The following is a 21,356-nucleotide window of genomic DNA, read 5'->3' as shown; positions in this document are numbered from 1 at the left end:
AATACTGTAGCACCTTAATTGAATTGGTTAGTATGCTGGTAACTAGGGGATCTTGAAAAGTTCAGAGGTACATACCTGGAGAACCTAAAGAAATATTTACACACTTTTGGAAGGTATGTCAAATTGCTCAAATCTGATCATACGATTTTCTCTTTTCATTAGACTCTAGTGCATATTATGTATTTTAATATAGGGTCTAAGAAAGAAAGAGGAATGAAGGAAGGTGAAGTGACTCTTTTGAGTTGATAATGGTGCAAAAGTTGCACTGAGGCCATGGTCACCTAACCTTGGTGATTACCATTTTAGATTTAGTTCTTTATCATTTACATGGTGATACATTTGTGAACTTATTTAAGTAAATAGTGAATGCCATTTGGTCTAAGAGATCCAGAATCAAATAACCTGAAGTATATAGATGGTTCTTTTGGCTAGATCATGAATGAGAAGAAATGATTTGACGATTGAAGAAAATGGATCTTTGGGCTCATTGACTGTTAAGTCATATCTAGCCTGTGAATCATCTCTTTGAGGATTAATGACAAGCTGTCCTTTGTGAGTTAAAGAGATAAGACCACTGAGATACTTATCCTAATATACATAAGATGTGCATGGCCCATTTGATGAGCAAAACTAGGAGGTTATCACTGTTTCATCACCTTTACCGATGAACATCACAGTATAGGTATATGTATGTGAGATATAAGTCTGAAAGATTTTGAAAGGTTCAAAGAATTTAGATGTGAAGTAGAAAAGTAGATCAAAAAAATCCTAAAGATACTTCGATCAGATTGAGGATTCAATACCAATAGAGAATTTGTCGGTTATCTAAAGAGAACAGTATAGTTTCATGATGAAATTCTTTTTATATACCTCAGCTCAACGGGATATCTGTAAGGAGCAATAGCGCTATATGAGATATGGTTGGTCCATCATGAACATCATTAGTTTAACTATTATTTTTTTTGGAATAAGATTTAATTTTTAAAATTTAAATTAGGTTCTCTCTAAAATTGGTTTCATCACACCAAATGACATATGATATGGTGGACAAGTTAGAAGATAGATCTATGAGAGCTCATTTATGGGATATCCCAAAAGTATTTGGGATATCACTTTCTCCTCCTAATAGTTCACAATATGATTGTGAGCAATTATACTATTTTCTTAGAAACAGTGGGAGGATGAACTCAAAGAGAAAGTCTCTAAAGAATAATGAGTCACAGGATCTGTACAACCTATTTAAGATAAGCCCATATATGTAATACCTCCTCCATCTCATAGATCTAGTAGGATCTCCCATCTTTTAGAAAGGTACTTGGTATTCTTGTTAGAATGCGTAGGCGATTTCATGCATGCATTTTGAAATTTTTTTGAATAAATTACAGTGAAAGATAATTAGATTAATCAAATTAATCTAACATGCATATGATCTAATCATCAAATTAACCTACTTTAGGATCTATGACATGTTATGTTGTATATAAAATCTGAAAGGTGCTGAAGATAAAATCAGCATGCATGCATATGTGTAGTAGATCATATCTACTTCTAATATGAGTTCAGAACTCGATATCTGAGTGTGGATCGACGATCACTGCAATTGAGAACATGGTAGAGAAGGTCCTTGCTAGTTGCTCATAGCCTCACACGCATTTGGCCTCTACAAAAAATTCACTTGAAGCTCTGATCTGATCGGTCTTCTCGAGAGTGCTAGCTCGTATGAAGATCTTCTTTTTGGCCGATCTAGATCTTTTCTTTAAATATTTAGAATTTTTTAGATATTAAAGATGAATTTATGGAGGAGATGAAGAGGTAAAAGAAAGATGGATTAGAAAATAATTTTTTTCTAATTTATTTTCTCTTCCCAAATCTAAAAGATCAAAAATCTAAAATTCAAATTTTTGCGCACACCCCAAGAGAAAGGACCCTCCTCTCTATTTTTCATGCCATGAATGATGCCCAAACTTCTACCGCATGAAGAACTCTCTTCTAGTATCTTACACACATAAAAGAAACCATAAAAGCCCCTTTTATAGGTATGTAAGGAGGTGGGGTGAAGAGTCCTCTTGATCCTGGACTCTTACAGGATTCTGCCTCCCTTCACAATTCCACGTCCCAAAATATGCTAAAAAAAAATGGGATGCCTCTTTTTATATTTTTCTATGACAAATCAGTTCATTGATCTTTCATAAAAAATCTTCTCAAAATATCACACATATAAGGAGAAAAAAATTTATTAACGTAGAGAGGTTGATCTTGATGAGAACAGATTCTTCTGATAAAGAATATTTTAAAATTAAATTTTAAAATTATTTTTATCAAAACTAAATTAGATTTGGATGTGAGATAGATAAAGAAAAGAACTCTTTACTGTGAAAAAATTTCATACAAAATAATTTTTTGCATGGAGATATATGACGTGCAAACTGGATTGGCGCAAGGAGAAGAGTCCTATTCCAATAAGGACTCTAAGTTTTTTTATTTGGATCCAAATCAAATCACATCTGGTTTAGCCCAAATAAAATCTATGAAATCTAATCTAATTAGATTCATAAATTTTTAATCAAATTTTAATCAAATTAAAAATTGATTGAATCAAAGTTCTGATCAAATCAGAGACAATTCTTCCTTAGCGATTAGATCATCTTATAACCAAATCGGGTCAAATCTAATTGAATATAATTCAATTAGATTTTATTTAATCCTTTTTGTTCAATCAAATTGAGCTAATCAGTAATTTAATTACTAATTAATCCTTCATTAATTCACTAATACTTGATGAATTAATTTATTAAAATTTTTGCATAAGGTTAATCATCAATCGAATTGACGATTAAGCTCTTGAACGATTCTCAATCGTTGATCAGCCACATCATCAGTCAGAAATTTTTTTTGAGTATGACCCTATAGATTCAAACCTAAGTCAGTAGCACAGAAATATCTTTCTGAACCAATCGATGTAATCATCTAGCAATGATGATCCGACGTTTGGATAGGTCGAATGATGGCGAAGCAACATTCAAGAATCTATTGGCGTATGGTTACCATTTAATTTATCCCTTTGATCCTAATGCTCGAGGATGACCTAAGATTTAACTATCAATCCTAGATAAGTCATCCACATTATATTTTAATCTTTTTCAAATCCATCACATAGATATCCGGACTCAGATTTTGCTAAATTGAAATACATTGATGCATATCTCCTACTAATTCGGAGGGGTCAATCCATCTTAATTCATGCACCAACTTGACAAGTACTTGACTGTACTCAGAAATCTTCCATCACTGAATTAAAAACTCAGTTAGTTTGGTACTAAAGTACAGTGAGTTGCTTACAAGTCACCATGGTGATCTTAGGTTGGAGAGACACTTATACCTATACCCTTCGCGAACTATCCTTGACAGCAGAGTGCTCCGTATTTGATCACGTTCAGTGATGATGTACTCCTACATCTCACCTGTATGCCATACCAGTATCTTCATACTATTTGGTTATGAAGATAACTAACGCATATGGCACACAATGACCTACACTTGATATCACTATCGTCCTAATAATAGGCATCATTTGGTCACGAACCAATTTAAGGACTATGCAATAAATCCTCTTTTATCGATCAAAGTATTCCTAAAGACTTCATCACAACATAGGAGTTTGCTAAAACATGTAACTTATGATAAAAATACCAAATAATTTTTATTATTTATTAATTTATATATATTTATAATCAGCACAATCATTAAATGATTGGCTTTAAGACACAATTCCTAACAACTCCCACTTGGACTAAAGTCAATCAGTATAGTATCATATACCCATCTTTGATTTATCATCTCAGAACTTCTAGATACTGAGATTTTAATAAATGAGTTGGTCGAGTTCTCCTTTCCATCGATCTTCTAAAGTTCGACGTTATCTTAACAGATTTTCTGAATAAGGTGGTAGCGATGCAAAATACCTGGTAAGCTAATGGGACTTTGGCTCCTTGACATGAGCGATGGCTCTGATGTTGTACATTACAGTATGACCATTATCGAAGGGTGCCACTTCTAGTTTGTCAGTGAACCTATACCATCGCATAGCTTTCTTACAAGCATCAAATGCTGCAATGCATTCTGTCTCACAATTTGAATTTGGCTATATTTTTCTGCTTGGAACCTTTCCAGCAGATTGCTCCATTATTTAAGATAAGGATATATTCTGACACATTCTTGCTATTATTATGTCCAACTAAAAACTGGAGTCATACTCTATAAATTTTAAGTCAGATTCTCCATAACCGAGTCACCGATCCTTAGTATTTCTCAAATACTTAAGGATGACCTTTCAGTGATTCTCACCCAGATCTTGTAAGTATCCACTCACTATCTTAGTGAGTATACCATATCCGGTCTCATACATGATGTAATGATAGAACAAATTCTATTTATAAACATCCTATGTATGTTGGATTTGGAAAACTTAAGCAGCCTCTTAGATCTATCTCTATAGATCTTCATCCCTATGATAAGAGACGTTTTTCCTAAGTTCTTTATGGAAAACTATGATAATAGTGAAACCTTTATTTTCTGTAATGTAAGGAATGTCATTCCCGATTAAGAGAATTTCATTCACATACAAGATAAGAAATATACTCATAGAACTATTAACCTATTTATATTTGCAGGATTCTTCTTCGTTCTCAATGAAGCCATACATTTTGATCACTTATCAAAATGCACATTTCAACTCCAAAATATTTAGCATTGCCACAAGAGAAAATGTCTCATTATGGTCTATACCATAATGGTGACAATATTCTTAGACAACTAGATGAGCTTTGTAGGTCTCCACCTCCTTGTCTGCACTACTCTAATCCTATTGGAGATCCACTTACACTCTATAAATTTTACCCCTTCAAGTGGATCAATGAGTGTCCATACACTGTTGACCTTCATGGACTCCATTTTGGACCTATGGCTCCAAGCCATTAATCAGAGTCGAACCTCTAGATGGCATCTAAGTAGGTGATCAAATCTTTGTTGTTCTCATCAAGTCCAACTGAAAACTGGAGTCATCTCCACAAATTTTAAGTCAGATTCTCCATAACTGAGTCACCGATCCTTAGTATTTCTCAAATACTTAAGGATGACCTTTCAGTGATTCTCACCCAGATCTTGTAAGTATCTACTCACTATCTTAGTGAGTATACCATATCCGATCTCATACATGGTGTAATGATAGAATAAATTCTATTTATAAATATCTTATGTATGTTGGATTGGAAAAACTTAAGCAACCTCTTAGATCTATCTCTATAAATCTTCATCTCTAGGATAAGAGATGTCTTTCCTAAGTTCTTTATGGAGAACTATGATAATAGTGAAACCTTTATTTTCTATAACATAAGAAATGTCATTTCCGATTAAGAGAATTTCATTCACATACAAGACAAGAAATACACTCATAGAACTATTAACCTATTTGTATTTGCAGGATTCTTCTTTGTTCTCAATGAAGCCATGGATTTTGATCCCTTATCAAAATGCACATTCCAACTCTGAAATATTTAGCATTGCCACAAGGAAAAATATCTCATTATGGTCTATACCATAATGTTAATAATATTCTTAGACAACTAGGCGAGCTTTGTAGATCTCCACTTTCTCATCTGTGCTACTCTAATCCTATTGGACATCCACTTACACTCTATAGATTTTATCCCTCTAAGTGGATCAACGAGTGTTCATACACTGTTGACCTTCATGGACTCCATTTCGGACCTATAGCTCCAAGCCATTAATCAAAATCAAACCTCTACATGGCATCTATGTAGGTGATCAAATCCTTGTTGTTCTCATCAAGTTCAATAGGATCATATTTTGGAATCTGGATACTGAAGTATCTATCCGATGGATGCGGTACTCTATCGAATCTCCTTAATGGTGCCTCTACAATGGGTTCTGAGTTTGATCTGATCCAATCTGATTCTATGAATTCATTAGATTGTGTCAGTTCTTCTACCTATCGAACTTCATAAATTCCACATTAAATGCATCAGTATCTTTACCAAGGTATTTCTTTTTCTGAAAGAAATGCTGAACCACTCTTATTCTTTAGCATGGTAGAAGTTATATCCCCTGGATCCTTTGAGGTTATCCTACAAAATAATATATATATATATATATATATATATATATATATATATATATATATATATATATATATATATATATATATAGGATCAAGATCCAAGCTAATCTGTCTGTAAATACTTTACATAAAATAAACACTCCCAAACCCCAAGATAAGAAAGTATCGACTTATGCCTAGTCCATATCTCATATAGAGTCTTTGCAATTGATTAATTTGGAATCCAATTCAGAACATAACAAGTAGTCTTAAGAGCATAACCCTAAAAAGAGACTAGCATATTTATAAATTCCATCATGGATCGAACTATGTCTAACAAAGTTGATTCCAATAAGATAGAATCATATTCTCTTCTAGATATGTCAAAAAATTCATCGAAAGGGCATTCTCCTCTTTGATCTGATCGAAGAGTTTCAATGCTCTTCCCAGTTCATTTCTCTACTTTATTATAAAATTATTTAAATATTTTAAATAATTTAAATTTATGATAAACATGTTCGAAGATCCAATACATCAGCATGTATCAGATTTAGAACATCAATGGCTCATTCACCTTTTCTAGCAAAAGATGACTTAATCATTTTACTAAGGAGATTGGATTGATAGGTTGACAATGATTCACAATCATTGACCTCAAAAATTATCACCTGTTGATCCTATTCTTATTTATATGATCGAACCTAAATTACCAAAGGTAGACTTCCATGACATTATCTACTTTAGGAAGTTTATTTGATTGTGTACAATACACTGACAGACTGTGACTATTCATAAATATCATTTCTCAATTGTCCATATAATTTTGACATCATTCATAATGATATCATAAAATCATTAGATAATAGTGACAATCATTAAAATGATATTCTTAGAATTGAAAATAAGCTCGACGATTCTTAAAACCAGGATTGAAACATAACTTCCATCTCCAATATTTAAGAATCTCTTGCTGTTTTCAAACTTTCTACTATCCTGAAGTCATTACAGCAATTTGCATAGACTTCTGATATCCAATACCTAGGTAGTAGTGTTATAGATAGAGAAATCACAAGATGTTATCATATAAGTACCTTATGCAGCAATCCTTTGCTGATTTCACTTTCTTTGCCTGTTCGGATCAAGGGACTCTACCAGACTAGGTTAATCTTAGACTCTTTATCAGTTTAGGCTCATTAGCTCAAGCACGACTCTTTTGTACCTTTTTTTTTCTCAAAGAATTATTATCCCACTGAAGATACATCTTCAGAGGTATAAAAGAACTCCTTCAATATTTGAAAGATTTTCTTCCACTAAGCATCATCGAATTTATAACTAAATTCATATTTTTTGCTGCTCTCAATAACACCACACGGTGATATGATCATTTGGCCAATTCTGATAAGTATCTTTGATCACATCACATAGGTTGGATGTGAGAACTTCAGGTGCTGGATCCATTATCATATGTAGGATCTATTCATGCTCTGAAACTATTCACAACTTTCGATACCAATTATCGAAGTTGAATCCTATAAATCAGTCACTGTCAAACAGTGAATGGAGCAATGTACATCTAGCCATAACTGAAAGAAAAACATAATACTTTCATGTTTATGAATTGATTGAGCCTAAAGACTTAGACTATAGTCTAAAGATTCTCCTACTATTTTAGTCAAATTAGTAGCTTATATCTCCAATCCGAGAAATTATCTTAAGTTCTTAACAGGTACTAGAATCCACACAGACTGCATATAAGCTCGAGGATGGCTCGATCAACCCATATGCATCTATAGGTAGGTTCTCAACCAATTATTTTTCTAAATAATTTTTAGTAATTAATTTTATCTCAGATTTCATTTCAGTATGCGATGGGCCTCCATTAAAATTTTGATTAGGTCAAACCATTAACATGAACCTACTCAGTATTTCTAACCAATGAATGATTAGGTCTGAAGATAGCTCGATCAACCCAACCATCATCAGATAGTACAATAGAGTCATCATATGATGAATGATAATTTCATCATTCAGAGAGAACACCAGACGGATGGTGCCTACAATGTCAATCAGAAATAATGGATCCATTATCATTCATCTTAATGAGAGGCTATGATCTAGTTATCCCCATAACTAGTTTATTTTATGGATCTAATAATTTATAAAATTTAAGAATCAGTTTAGAGAAGAGATGAGAAGAGATCAACCAATAAACCATAATCCTCCCACTGACTTCACTAAGTCAATGAATTGGATTAGGTTCATACTAGTTGAAATGGCACCTAAATTAATCACACTGATCAACCTTAATGGCATGGATCAACTCAAATCACTTAGCAGTCTAATCAAGACATAATTCATCAAATTAGTCAGATAAGTGAGATCGGTGGGAGGATCTGCTAAGCTTGCCTTAGACACCATCAAATAGTTAGATAAGCCACTCCCAATTAATAACTATCAGTCAAAATATCGAACTTACCTTAGATATCAATTAGTTAATTAGTTTTGATTTGACCAACCAAATGATTCGGGTTCAATCACTGAGCCATAATCAAGGTCCATTTGGTCTAATCAAAGATATGGACTTGACCATCTACAACTATTGTATTGGTTCTAGAGAAATTTTGATTTAATCTAATTCAGTATTTGGTTAGATTTAATCAATTTCTTTAGTTAATTCATTAACTCTTTGATTCTAACCTTAGGTCTAACTCAATTAAGAGGACCTGATTTGAGCTAACCCATGCTTTATTTTTTTATGTAATATCATTAGATCTCAAATTACAATTCTAGATCTAATCAACTTAACACTTAATTCTCAATTAAGTTTTGCATCAACATGGTTAAGGTTATGGTTTGAAACAATTTCATCCTTTCATTTTGTAAATAATTTACAATAAATTTTATGTAAAGATTTTTTATTCTAAAACTGGATCGACTCAATCACTATTGAGCTGGCTATATAAGGAGACTGGGTCGACTCAGTTCAAAACTGGGTCGGCTCAGTAATTATGTAAGCACGATTCAAGGAGCTTCAAATTTAAAAATTTTTGCATAACACTAAAATAAAATCAATCATAATACTTTAAGATTATATCTAAAATTTTTTATGATTTAAGATTTTATTTTCTCATGATTAAAATAATTTTAATCATATAGATTAGATGTCTTATATTTTATACAACTTTGTATCCCATACAATAAACCTAGGGTTTCAAATTTTGGGATTTTGTAGAAAAATAAGTTTTTTCTTTCGTATTCTTCTTCATGGGATCTAATCACATGGCACCCCTACACGTCATAAGACCATCCCATTGAATGGGAAGAGAGGGCCTTTAAATTCTTCTTGCTTCTATGATCGGACGGCCTGGTGATCAACCAATCCAAGTACTTGCTAATCGGATCATCTAATCTAATCACATATCATATATATATAAATTTAGATCTAATTTAAATTATATTAGATCTGATTATAATCTTAGATCATATCTAAATCAAATCATAAATATCACAAGTATGATATAAAATTAGATTTTATCAACGATCAGCACAAACTAGGACAATCTTTTCACTATAAGGGATAAACCCTACAGTAGGACAACCTTATGTCAATTTGTGTGATCAATCATTAATTAAATTTAGATCAAAATATCACATATCAAATCTAAATAAAATTAAATTTCAGATTTAATATGCACATAAATCATGTCATATAGAACCTAGGCTCTGATACCACTGTTGGAATGCATAGATGATTTTATGCTTGTATTTCAAAAATTTTTGGAATAAATTATAGTGGATGATGATTAAATTAATTAAATTAATCTAACATGCATAATATCTAATCATCAAATCAACTTACTCTAGGATTTATAACATGTTATATTACATATAAAATCTGAAAGATACTGAAGATAAAATCAGCATACATGCATGAAGCAGTAGATCACATCTACTTCTAATCTGAGTTCAGAATTTGATACTTAAGTATGAGTCGATGATCACCACTATTGAGAACATAGTAGAAAAGATTCTTGCTGGTTTCTCATAGCCGCACGTGCATCCAATCTCTACAAAAAATCCACTCGAAGCTCCGATTTGATCGATCTTCTCGGGAGTGCTAGCTCGCGCGAAGATCTTCTTCTTGATCGATCTGGATCTTTTCTTCAAATTTTTAGAATTTTTTCAGAGATTAAAAATGAACTTCTAGAGAAGATAAAGAGATGAAGAAATATAGAGAAGAAAATAACTTTCTTCTAATTTATTCCCTATTCTCAAACTCAAAGGATCAAAATTTTAAAATTCAGATTTTTGCGCACACCCCAAGAGAAAGAACCTTCCTCTCTATTTTTCACATCATGAACCATGCCCAAACTTTCACCACATGAAGAAATCTCTTCTGGTATCTTATACACATAAAAAAAACCATAAAAGCTCCTTTTATAGGCATGTAAGGAGGTGGGGTGAAGAGTCCTCTTGATCCTGAACTCTTACAGGATTCTGCCTCTCTTCATAATTCCACATCTCAAAATATATCAAAAAAAAAATGGGATGACCCTTTCCATATTGTTTCATAGTAAATTAATTATCTAAATAATTTTTCATAAAAAATATTCTCAAAATTTTACACATATAAGGAGAAAGAAATTTATTGGCGTGGAAAGATTGATTTGAATGAGAACAGATTCTCCTGATAAGAAATATTTTAAAATCTAATTTTAAAATCTTTCTTTTATCAAATCCAAATAAAATTTGGATGTGAGATAGATAAGAAAAAAAACTCTTTGGTGTGAAAAAATCTCATACAAAATAATTTTTTGTGTGGAGATATATGACATGCAAACTAGGTTGGCGCAAGGAGAAGAGTCCTATTCCAATAAGGACTTTAAGTTTCTTTATTTGGATCCAAACCAAATCACATCTAGTTTAGCCCAAATAAAATATATAAAATTTAATCTAATTAGATTTATAAATTTTTAATCAAATTTTAATCAAATTAAGAATTGATTGAACTAAAGTTCTGATCAAATCAGGGATAATTCTCTCTTAGCGATTAGATCATCTCATAACCTAATCGGATCAAACCTAATTGAATCTAATTTAATTAAATTTTATTTAATACTCTTTTTAATCAAATTGAGCTAATCAGTAATATAATTACTAATTAATACTCTATTAATTTACTAATATTTGATAAATTAATTTATTATAACTTTTGTATAAGATTAATCATCAATCAAATTGATGATTAAGCCCTTGAACGATTCTCAATTATTGATCAGCTACATGATCAGTCAGAAACTTCTTTTGAGTATGATCCCATAAATTCAAACCTAAGTCAGTAACACAGAAACACCTTTCTGAACCAATCAATGTAACGATATAGCGAAGCAACATTCAAGATCCTGTTGGCATATGGTTACCGTATAATTCATCCATTTGATCTTAATGCTCGAGGATGACCTAGAATTTAATCAGTCAATCCTAGATAAGTCATCTATATTGTATTTCAATCTTTTTCAAATTCATCACATAGATTATTCGATCTAGATTTTGCTAAATTGAAATACACTGATGCATATCTCCTACTAATTCAGAGGTGTCAATCCCATCTTGACTTATGCACTAACTTGACAAGTACTTGACTGTATGCAGAAACCTTCCGTCACTGAATTAGAAACTCAGTTAGTTTGGTACTAAAGTATAATGAGTTATTTACAAGTCACCATGGTGATCTCAGATCAGAGAGATACTTATACCCATACCCTTCGCGAGCTATCCTTGACAGCAGAGTGCTCCACAGTGGGTCACATTCAGTGATGATGTACTCCTATATCTCACCTGCATGCCATACTAGTATCTCCATATCATTTGGTTACAAAGACAACCAACGCATATGGCACACAACGATCTACACTTGATATCGCTATCGTCCTAGTAATAGCATATCATTTGATCGTGAATCAATTTAAATACTACGCAATAAATCCTCCTTTATCGATCAAAATAATCTTAAGAACTTCATCACAATATAGGAGTTCTCTAGAAGATGTAACTTTGTGATGAAAAATATTAAATAACTTTTATTATTTATCAATTCATATATATTTATAATCAGCACAATTGTCAAACGATTGGCTTTAGGACATAATTCCTAATAATTCTTGTAAAAGATTTAGAGAAAGTATTTCTCGAAGGAGATTGAGAACATAGGGATGATCTTAAAATCTACAACGAGGTGATGTTGTACATCGATCTTGAGAAATAGATGTGCAGATGGCCCTACCAAATGGATATCTTTGAAAGATATCTATTTATAGTAGCCTATAGATTTCACTTTGAGTAATAGAGATCACATTATGAAAATCTATTTATGGATTTAAGCTAAAAATTTCAAAATTAGAATTGTTGTTTGATTTCATCAAAAAATAAGGAGGAATCATGTAGTTACATGAAGATCAGTGGGAGGGTTCCATGCTGACATTGGTTATGATGTGGTTACATATCAAATTTTCTTATCAAAGATCTAGGTCAAACATTCAGAAAATAAAAATTTATAGAGATAGATCCTGAAAGGATTCAGTATTAAAACCTCCAAGAGAGATCCGTTATCCTCTTGGACATAGGTGTATGCCATACTTTGTACTCGACTTGGTATATCTTGCTATGACAGTCACGAGCAGATATTAGTTGAATCTAGATGATAAACACTTAATTTAAGTCATTTAAAGCAAAAATTATATTTAATTTATTTTATTTATTAAGAATTTGATGCTTCTTTTTATGTTTTATAGGAAAGATGATCGTCGATACAAAGAGTCCGATTCATAGATCAAAAAGACTCAAATTTGAAAAAAATTAGACTTAAAATAAAATTAAAATAAAAGAAGGATGCATATGGTATTATAGAAAATGAAGATACTATGCAAAGAATCCAAAAGGATATATATGTAATTGTAAAGAAAAAAAGTTTCTTTTTGGAATAAAAAAATTTCTTTTTTGAAGCGTTAACGCGTGCGTGAGCGTGCAGAAGGCTCATGCGGGTGCGAGCACGGGCGCAAGTGTGGGAGTGGGGCGGACGCGAGGCGGGCGCGAGCACGGGCGTGGGGCAGACGTGAAGGGGTGCGTGGGGTTCATGGGGACAGACGAACAGATGGAAGGAAATATATATTTGGAAATGCTTCAAGAGGAGAAATTTGTATTTTTTTTATCTGCTTTTGATCTTTCCATCTCATCCGTCCATTTTTTAGTTATTAGTATTTTCTTTAGTCCCACATCGAAAAATCATGTAAAACTCCTCCCTCCTAACACCTATAAAAAGGCTTTTGTACTCCCATTGGAGGAGGAGCCCAGAAATTCTTCTAGAGCCTTGCATAGAGGAATAGAAGGGGACTACTTCATGAGCAGCTAGGCTAGTAGTCTCGGAGTGGAGAAGAAATTTTGTAATGACACAGAGATGGTTTATTATTCTAAACTTTCTTGTATTTCTTTATATGCAATAAAGATTATACTTTTTATTTAAATCATCATGAGTTCTTTATTTGCTCTCTTTCATATGCTTTTATTTATGCTTTCCTGTTAGATTAATATTAGGAACAACTTTTACTTTTCGGAGATGCATCGTGAACTATGGGTACGGGGCGTGCCGAGAAAAGAAGAGTTGTTTACCTAGTACTTTTCGAAGACACGCCGTGATCTACGGGTATGGGGTGTGCCGAGAAAAGATAGGTATTTTTTCTAAGGTTAATCGCATCTAAAAAAGAGATACAACTCTGCTAGTACAAAATTAATTCAAAACTCCGAGCTCTTTATTTTTTAATTTCATCAATTTTAAGATAATTTATTTTCTAAATCAAAATAATATTTTTTTTTTATTTTGTAATCTCAACTTAGCCCAAGGTCCCTGAGGATACGATCTCGACTCATCCTACCTACGTAGTAAGTAGAGTTATTTTTGGTGCTATCAACGACTATGCACCAAATTTTGGCACCGTTGCCGGAGATCTTGGCATGGTTAAATTAAAAAAAAAAGCCACTGACATTTCATAACACTTAACTAAAATAGCGTAACCTCAAATATAAAAATTTCTAACTTGATTGGACACCTTGTTTCTTTGCATCTCATATCCATAATTAATCTTAAGGGCAATAACCCATTAATCAGATAAGATGGAGATTTGATCACCCTTTCTTGGCCCACAAATCACTCCCTTGTATTTGCATAACCTAGACCTTAATCTAAAATTAATTAGACGTTGACCCCTAAAGATTTCGAGCTCATTAGGACAAGTGACCCTGAGAGTTGAACCGGGTTAGACTTGGTCAGCTAGCTGGTGTCTAGGCAAGTGGTTTGTGGGACGACTAGGCCCAAAGGAAGATGGTTTTTAATTGGTTCCGTTCGCTGACCTGGTCAATTTAATTGGTGTCTAAGGAAAGCAACGGGGGGACTCCCACCAACCTTACACTTACTGGCCAGTTGGTTGGTCAAGCTCTGACTTGGAGGGCTTGAAGGCTAACTACAGTTAGGAGCTGTCTAGAACTAGAATAACTTTAGGATAGAGAGTCCACTGCGTGTTAACTTGATTGTAATTAAAATCTAACCATAACTAATTCTTCTATTAGTTTTAGGACTTCTTAGGATCTCTTCTTTAGAACTCTTTTCTCTCCTCTCTTCTCCTCTTAATAAAAAAAAAAATCTTTAACAGACTAGGATAGTCCTACATAGACATTTTAAGTTGCATGTTAGGTCGACGATCACTAAAACCCGACTTGCAACCATTAGACGAAGAATTAGAAAAGACTCTTAGGACTATCCGAGCTAGAAATATGGCTGCACCTGGTGAGGCTAATCCTCCATGCTCATTGAGAGAATACTTCACTCCATCCTCGTATACCTACTCTCCATGCATTCAAGCACCTCCAGTAGAAGCTACCCAATATGAGATTAAGTTTAGCATTATTCAAATGTTGCTATCATTCTATGGACTTAGTAACGAGGACCCATACAAACACTTGGATGAATTTCTTGAAATTTGTACCATAGTAAAAATCCAAAACTTCTCAGATGATACCCTTAGGTTGAAACTGTTCCCTTTCTCACTTAAGGACAAAGCCAAACATTGATTAAACTCCTTAGACTCTATAACCATTTCAACTTGGGATCAGCTTCAGAGAGAATTTTTAAAAAAATACTTTTCAATCAGAAAAACAAATCAAATTAGAAAAGCTATCACCAATTTTTCCCAATTGGAGGGTGAACTTTTTCATGAGACATGGGAAAGGTTAAGGGACCTCATTCGTAAATGTCCACACCATGCTGTCCCTAAATGGTAACTTTGTCAGTATTTTTATGATGGTCTATCGGAGAAACACCGACAAATGGTTGATGCATCATGTGGTGGGACATTCATGCTAAAGAGTGAGGATGAAGCCTGACAGCTCTTTGAAACACTCAGTGAGAATTTCCTACATCATATGTCTGCCACTTCTAGAGAACAACCCATGCTTCAACAAAAAAGAAGTGGAATTTATCAGATTGAAAACGTCATGGATATCCACAGTAAGGTAGATGAACTGTCCCAAAAATTAAACTGTCTTCTAAATACTGGATAATCCCCGATTCCACCTAACCCAATCCAAGAAGTTTGTGCATTGTGTGCAAGTCCGAACCATTTTGTTAGTGAATGCCCAGCCGCACCTCAATTTTCTGAGTTTGTGCACGAGCAGGTTCAGCAAGCTCAAGTCCAACAAGTTCGCAGATCAGGAAACGATCCTTATTCGAACACTTATAACCCTGGCTGGAGAAATCATCCAAATTTTTCCTAGAGACCACAACCAATGGTTGACCCTGCCGCACCTCGACCTCAATATCAGGATCCAACATATAGGCATGGACCATACCATCAATTTCAAAATGCTCCTCAACCGTCTACTACTGGTCACAGCTCAACTTTTGAGGAAAAAATTCTGAAAGTACTAGAATGATTAAAAGTCAACACTCAGATTCTTAACTCCCACACACAATCCATTGCTAAGCTAAAGACCCAAATAGGTCAACTAGTGACTGCATTCAATAGGAGGGAAGGAGAAAAATTACCTAGCCAACCCGAGAGCAACCCAAGAGGGCAATTTGTGATTGAGAGTTCTAATACCCCAGAAGTTTTTTCTGAACATGCCAAATCAATCATGACTTTGAGAAGTGGGAAGGTCATTGAACACACTAGTAAAACCAATGAGACCGACGCTAAACCTCTAACCGAATCCAAATCACCCAAGAATAAGGAGGACCTTAAAATAGAGAATGAACCAACTACACCAGAATCATCTTACTTGCCTAAAGCCCAATTTTTGGATGTCCTGAAAGCTCCTATTCCTGCAGATAAGAAGGAAGGAAGACTCGACGAGATGTTAGAATTATTTAAGCAAGTCCAAATTAATCTTCTCCTTCTAGACGCAATCAAACAGGTCCCTACTTATGCCAAATTTTTGAAGAATTTGTGCACCCAAAAACGTAAATCTAGATCACAAATTCAAAGAAAGTATGCCTCACTGAACAGGCTAGTTCTGTCTTCCAGCATGCCACTCCTCCAAAGCTTAAGGACCCAGGAGCCCCCATCATTTTCTGTGTTATAGGAGATTATCACATTGAAAAAGCTCTTCTGGACTTAGGGGCAAGTGTGAATCTTTTACCTAGTTCGATGTTTGAACTTTTTGGATTCGGAGAATTGAAACCCACATCAGTCACACTGCAGTTAGCCGACCATCAATTAAGGAACCACGTGGAATGCTTGAGGATGTCTTGGTCAAGGTAGATGAGTTTTACTTTCCAATTGATTTTCTGGTTCTCGACATAGAACTAAGTGGCAACCCAAGACAAATTCTCATCATCTTAGGATGACCCTTCCTAGCTATGGCAAATGCATGCATTAATTGTAGGATAGGAGTCATGGACGTATCGTTTGGGAATAAGAAACTGAGACTGAATGTGTTTGGTACTTTTCAAAGACCATCAATGGATAGTTGCTTCGAAGTAGATACACTAGAAGATATTATAGAAGATGCAACACCCATAATTCTAGCACCAGACCCCTTAGATACTTGCTTGGCTCACTTTGGAGTGTATGACTTTGAGGGATAGATGAAAGAAGTTAACATCTTGTTGGATACATCACACGATAAAACTACTCCTCCATGGACAATCAAGTATGAGCCATTGCCCACCTTTTGTTGGTTTTATTGCATATGACGTCTGGCGAAGACATTAAACTTAGCACTTTTTGGGAGGCAACCCAAATTTTTTTTATTTTATTTTAACTGATCTTCATTTTTTTTTTTAATAAAGGACCGCTCTGTATGGAAGAGTCTGTCAATAAACTTGATGTCTGACTGAAGATGTAAAACTTAGCACTTATTGGGAGGCAAACCAATGATTTCATATTTTTTTTACTTTATTGCAGCTACAGAATTTAGAACAAGAGCCTATTAATCAATGAAGCTATCTTCAACTTTCGAAGCAAAATTATCCCAGGTGCACTCTCTCCTTTTATTTTCTTTGCTTTCCTACTCCATTGAGGACAATGTAGATTAAGTTGGGGGGAAGGAAATAGAAATTAATCAAATCCTCGAGTATGGTCAGAAATAATTAGTTTTGTGTATCCGAATTTTATTTTGATTAAGAGTCAATTAGGCATCCTAATAAATGAATGATTAACAGTCAAGATAATTTTAGAGATCTGAGGAATAAATTTTTAAGAAAACTCAATGAATGGTAGGGTTTAGACTAGATTAAATTTTAGGAGTGATTCTATAACCCTCTTCTTACTGATCTCAATAAAGAATCTGCTTCATGAGAGATTGGGTGGAAAAATCGAGGTATGCAAAAATTCTCCTTAAAATATGCTTTTTATTTAAAAAAAATATTAGTTTCCTACTGAGTAACCGGGTCCCTTCGCCTAAGTAAGTGTTGTGGTTCACGTAAAAAGGTGGGCAATGTTAAAAAAAAAAAAAGTGGCCTCTTTTTGAAGCGTTAATGCGTGCATGAGCGCGCAGAAGGCTCACGCGGGTGCGAGCGCGGGCATGGGGCAGACGCGAGGCGGCGCAAGCACGGGCGTGAGTGCAGGTGCGGGCGGACGCAAAGCGGGCACGCGGGGTTCATGGGGACAGACGAACAGATGGAAGGAAATATATATTTGAAAATGCTTCAAGGGGAAAAATTTATATTTTCTTTATCTGCTTGTGATCTTTGCATCTCATCCATCCATTTTTTAGTCTTTAGTATTTTCTTTAGTCCCACATCGAAAAATCATGTAAAACTCCTCCCTCCTAACACCTGTAAAAAAGCTTTTGTACTCCCATTAGAGAAGGAGCCCAAAAATTCTTCTAGAGCCTTGCATAGAGGAATAGAAAGGGACTACTTCATGAGCAGCTAGGCTAGCAGTCTCGAGAGTGGAGAAGAAATTTTGTAACGACACAGAGATGGTTTATTATTCTAAATTTTCTTGTATTTCTTTATATGCAATAAAGATTATGTTTTTTATTTAAATCATCATGAGTTCTTTATTTGCTCTCTTTCATATGCTTTTATTTATGCTTTTCTGTTAGATTAATATTAGGAATAACTTTTACTTTTCAGAGACGCATCGTAATCTACGGTACGGAGCATGTCGAAAAAAGAAGAGTTGTTTATCTAGTACTTTTCGGAGACACGCCGTGATCTACGGGTATGGGGTGTGTCGAGAAAAAATAGGTATTTTTTCTAAGGTTAATCACATCTAAAAAAGAGATACAACTCTGCTAGTGCAAAATTAATTCAAAACTCCCGAGCTCTTTATTTTTTAATTACATCAATTTTAAGATAATTTATTTTTTAAATCAAAACAATGCATCTTTTTTTTATTTTGTAATCTCAACTTAGCCCAAGGTCCCTGAGGATACGATCTCGACTCATCCTACCTACGTAGTGAGTAGAGTTATTTTTGGTGCTATCAACGACTACGCACCACTAGGCTGGGAGTATTGGATTGCTGTGAAAAATATCTCTAAGTATTTGAGAAGTACTAAGGGATTATTCCTTATCTTTGAAGAAAGATTAGAGTTAAGAGTGGGAGGATACAATAATGCTGATGGTAGAATATCTATATTAGCATGTATTCTTGAGTTATATTGGTTTGATATGTTGGAAGAGTTCTAGGCAATCGACCAATGAAAGCTGAATATGCTATAGATATGCAGGATGCATTCTGATTCTTATGATAGTTACAGAACTTGATGTCATACCATTAAATATTATGATATTGTACTGTAAAGATAATGGTCCATAGCCTTTGCTAAGAAGCCAAGGTCTCACCAGAAGTTCATGCCATAGAGCAGGGATATACGCGATTACCTCAAGTAAAAATATATGGAGGTGTAGAGAGTAGACTCCACATAAAATGTGATGGGCTCAAGTCACTTAGCCAGCTAAACACTGAAGCCTGTCGTTAGAAGATGGGGCTCAGGTGTATGACAGATTGGCTTTAGTGAAAGTGAGAGTTTGTTAGATGTATATCCTAGAAGCCAATCTTGACTGACACATATCTTTCTTTAAAGTATGTTTTGTACTTGATAGATAGTCTTTATAACCAATCATGTCATATGTGTCCATGATTTATCCTAAAAATTAATAAAGATAATTTTATATATTCTCAAGGTGTTGAGAATTTGAGACATATATCATTAGTGGTTAATTTCTAAATACTTCTAATCGAAAGATCATCACAGAGAACAGTGATCAATCCATTCAAGATCAATGCATGAATCATCTCCCTTTAGGGCAGATGAGTCTCGAGTCTACGATGTGAAAATATTGGGGTGAGAGTGCAGATGGTTGTTAGAGAACAACTTGCACTGAGTGTGACCAACATGAGAAATCACTTAGATGTCTACTCACTCGTCAGTGATTTTCTCGATACTATAATGGTGTAACTGGTTCTTTGACCTACGGTGTGTTGGTTATTTGCAGTGAGGCTACTTAATTTGACTGCATGTTCCCTTTGTCCCTAACCATTTGGGTCCTTGCTATGTATGTTGGCTATTGTAGGTTCAGGTTTGCTATTTGAAGTAGGATGCACTTAGATAGAATTTATCAATCTTGGTAAAAAGAAGTCCTATGCAATTCACAAAATTGAGTTCAGAAAATCTCTGACCAGAGTAAAAGTGAATACTGAAAAAAAGTTTTCACAGGATTCATAGATGAACTCGAGTCGAGCCAATCTAGTATATGACTGATGATGGGGTTTGACAAATTCTCCATGACCTCCTTTAAGTCGAGGCTTATGATAGAGGGATTGTATCACATGATAACTACACCTATAAATTTTTTTTTATATTTTACTGGATTGCCACTATATACTGTTAGGCGTTACTGGTGGATCGTGAGTGTTAGAAAGGGAAGGACAGATTACATGCATGTATTTCAAAACTATTTTGAAATCATAGTGGAATAAAATAGATTAACTATTTTTATCATATACTAAATCAGATCTAAAGCCTTCCCTAATATGGATCTAAGACCTATAAAATCTAAAATTAATTTATGAGATCAGATCTTATATCTTTTCACGGATGGAAGAGCTCCACAGTTGATGATCAAAAACTTGAGAGATTTCTGGAGCCGCACAAATGCCCGGCCTCTATAGGTATCCACATAAGATCTGATCTAATTCGATACTTATCTATCTCTCCAAAGTGCTAGCTCCCTTGTAGAGAAGAGCTTTTGATGATTGGTTTGATCCTTCTTCAGATCTGGAAGACGATCTTCAGTCAAAGAAGTAGTAGAGGTAGAAGAAAGGCAGTAGTAGTACAGCTTTCTTTCTCGAAGTCCCACACCTTGTACCAATGGACTTTTTTCTTCAAACTTGAAAGGAAAGATGCTAAAAAGTCCCTCTCTCACTTTAGTGGTCAGCCAAATTTTATTCTGATCTCAAAAGCTCTCTAGAGGTGTCCCAAAGGCAGATCCTTTTAAGGTGGTGCCTGATAGAGTCAAACTCTATCAAAAATTCAAATTAAATTTTAGATTCAAACTAAAACTTATCCCTATCCAAATGAGGGAATAAGAGGTCAACCAAGAGATGGAAAAATATGAAAAACCTCATGCAAATCTAAGGAGAGAAGGGGTGTGGACAATGGGTGGCGCATGGAAGAGTCCTTCACAAAATGGACTCTAGGATTTTGGATTGAGTCTCAAACTAAAAGGAATTTGGTTTAG

At 34.3% G+C, this 21,356-nt stretch overlaps 1 non-coding gene and 1 pseudogene across 1 annotated transcript; both read right to left on the bottom strand.

Annotated features, from left to right (window-relative positions):
• Positions 1-9,983: 9,983 nt before the first annotated feature.
• LOC140851527 (protein DETOXIFICATION 29-like) overlaps positions 9,984-21,356 on the bottom strand; it is an 89,484-nt pseudogene continuing 78,111 nt past the window's right edge.
• On the bottom strand, positions 15,327-15,432 carry LOC140851807 (small nucleolar RNA R71). Its single transcript, XR_012134564.1, has one exon. It is a non-coding gene; the product is annotated as a small nucleolar RNA R71 (small nucleolar RNA).

The sequence above is a fragment of the Elaeis guineensis genome, chromosome 9 (genome assembly GCF_000442705.2).
Source record: "Elaeis guineensis isolate ETL-2024a chromosome 9, EG11, whole genome shotgun sequence".
In the NCBI taxonomy this organism is placed as follows: Eukaryota; Viridiplantae; Streptophyta; class Magnoliopsida; order Arecales; family Arecaceae; genus Elaeis; species Elaeis guineensis.
Note: the sequence above shows the minus strand (reverse complement) of the source record. Positions and strands in the feature narration are given on the sequence as shown.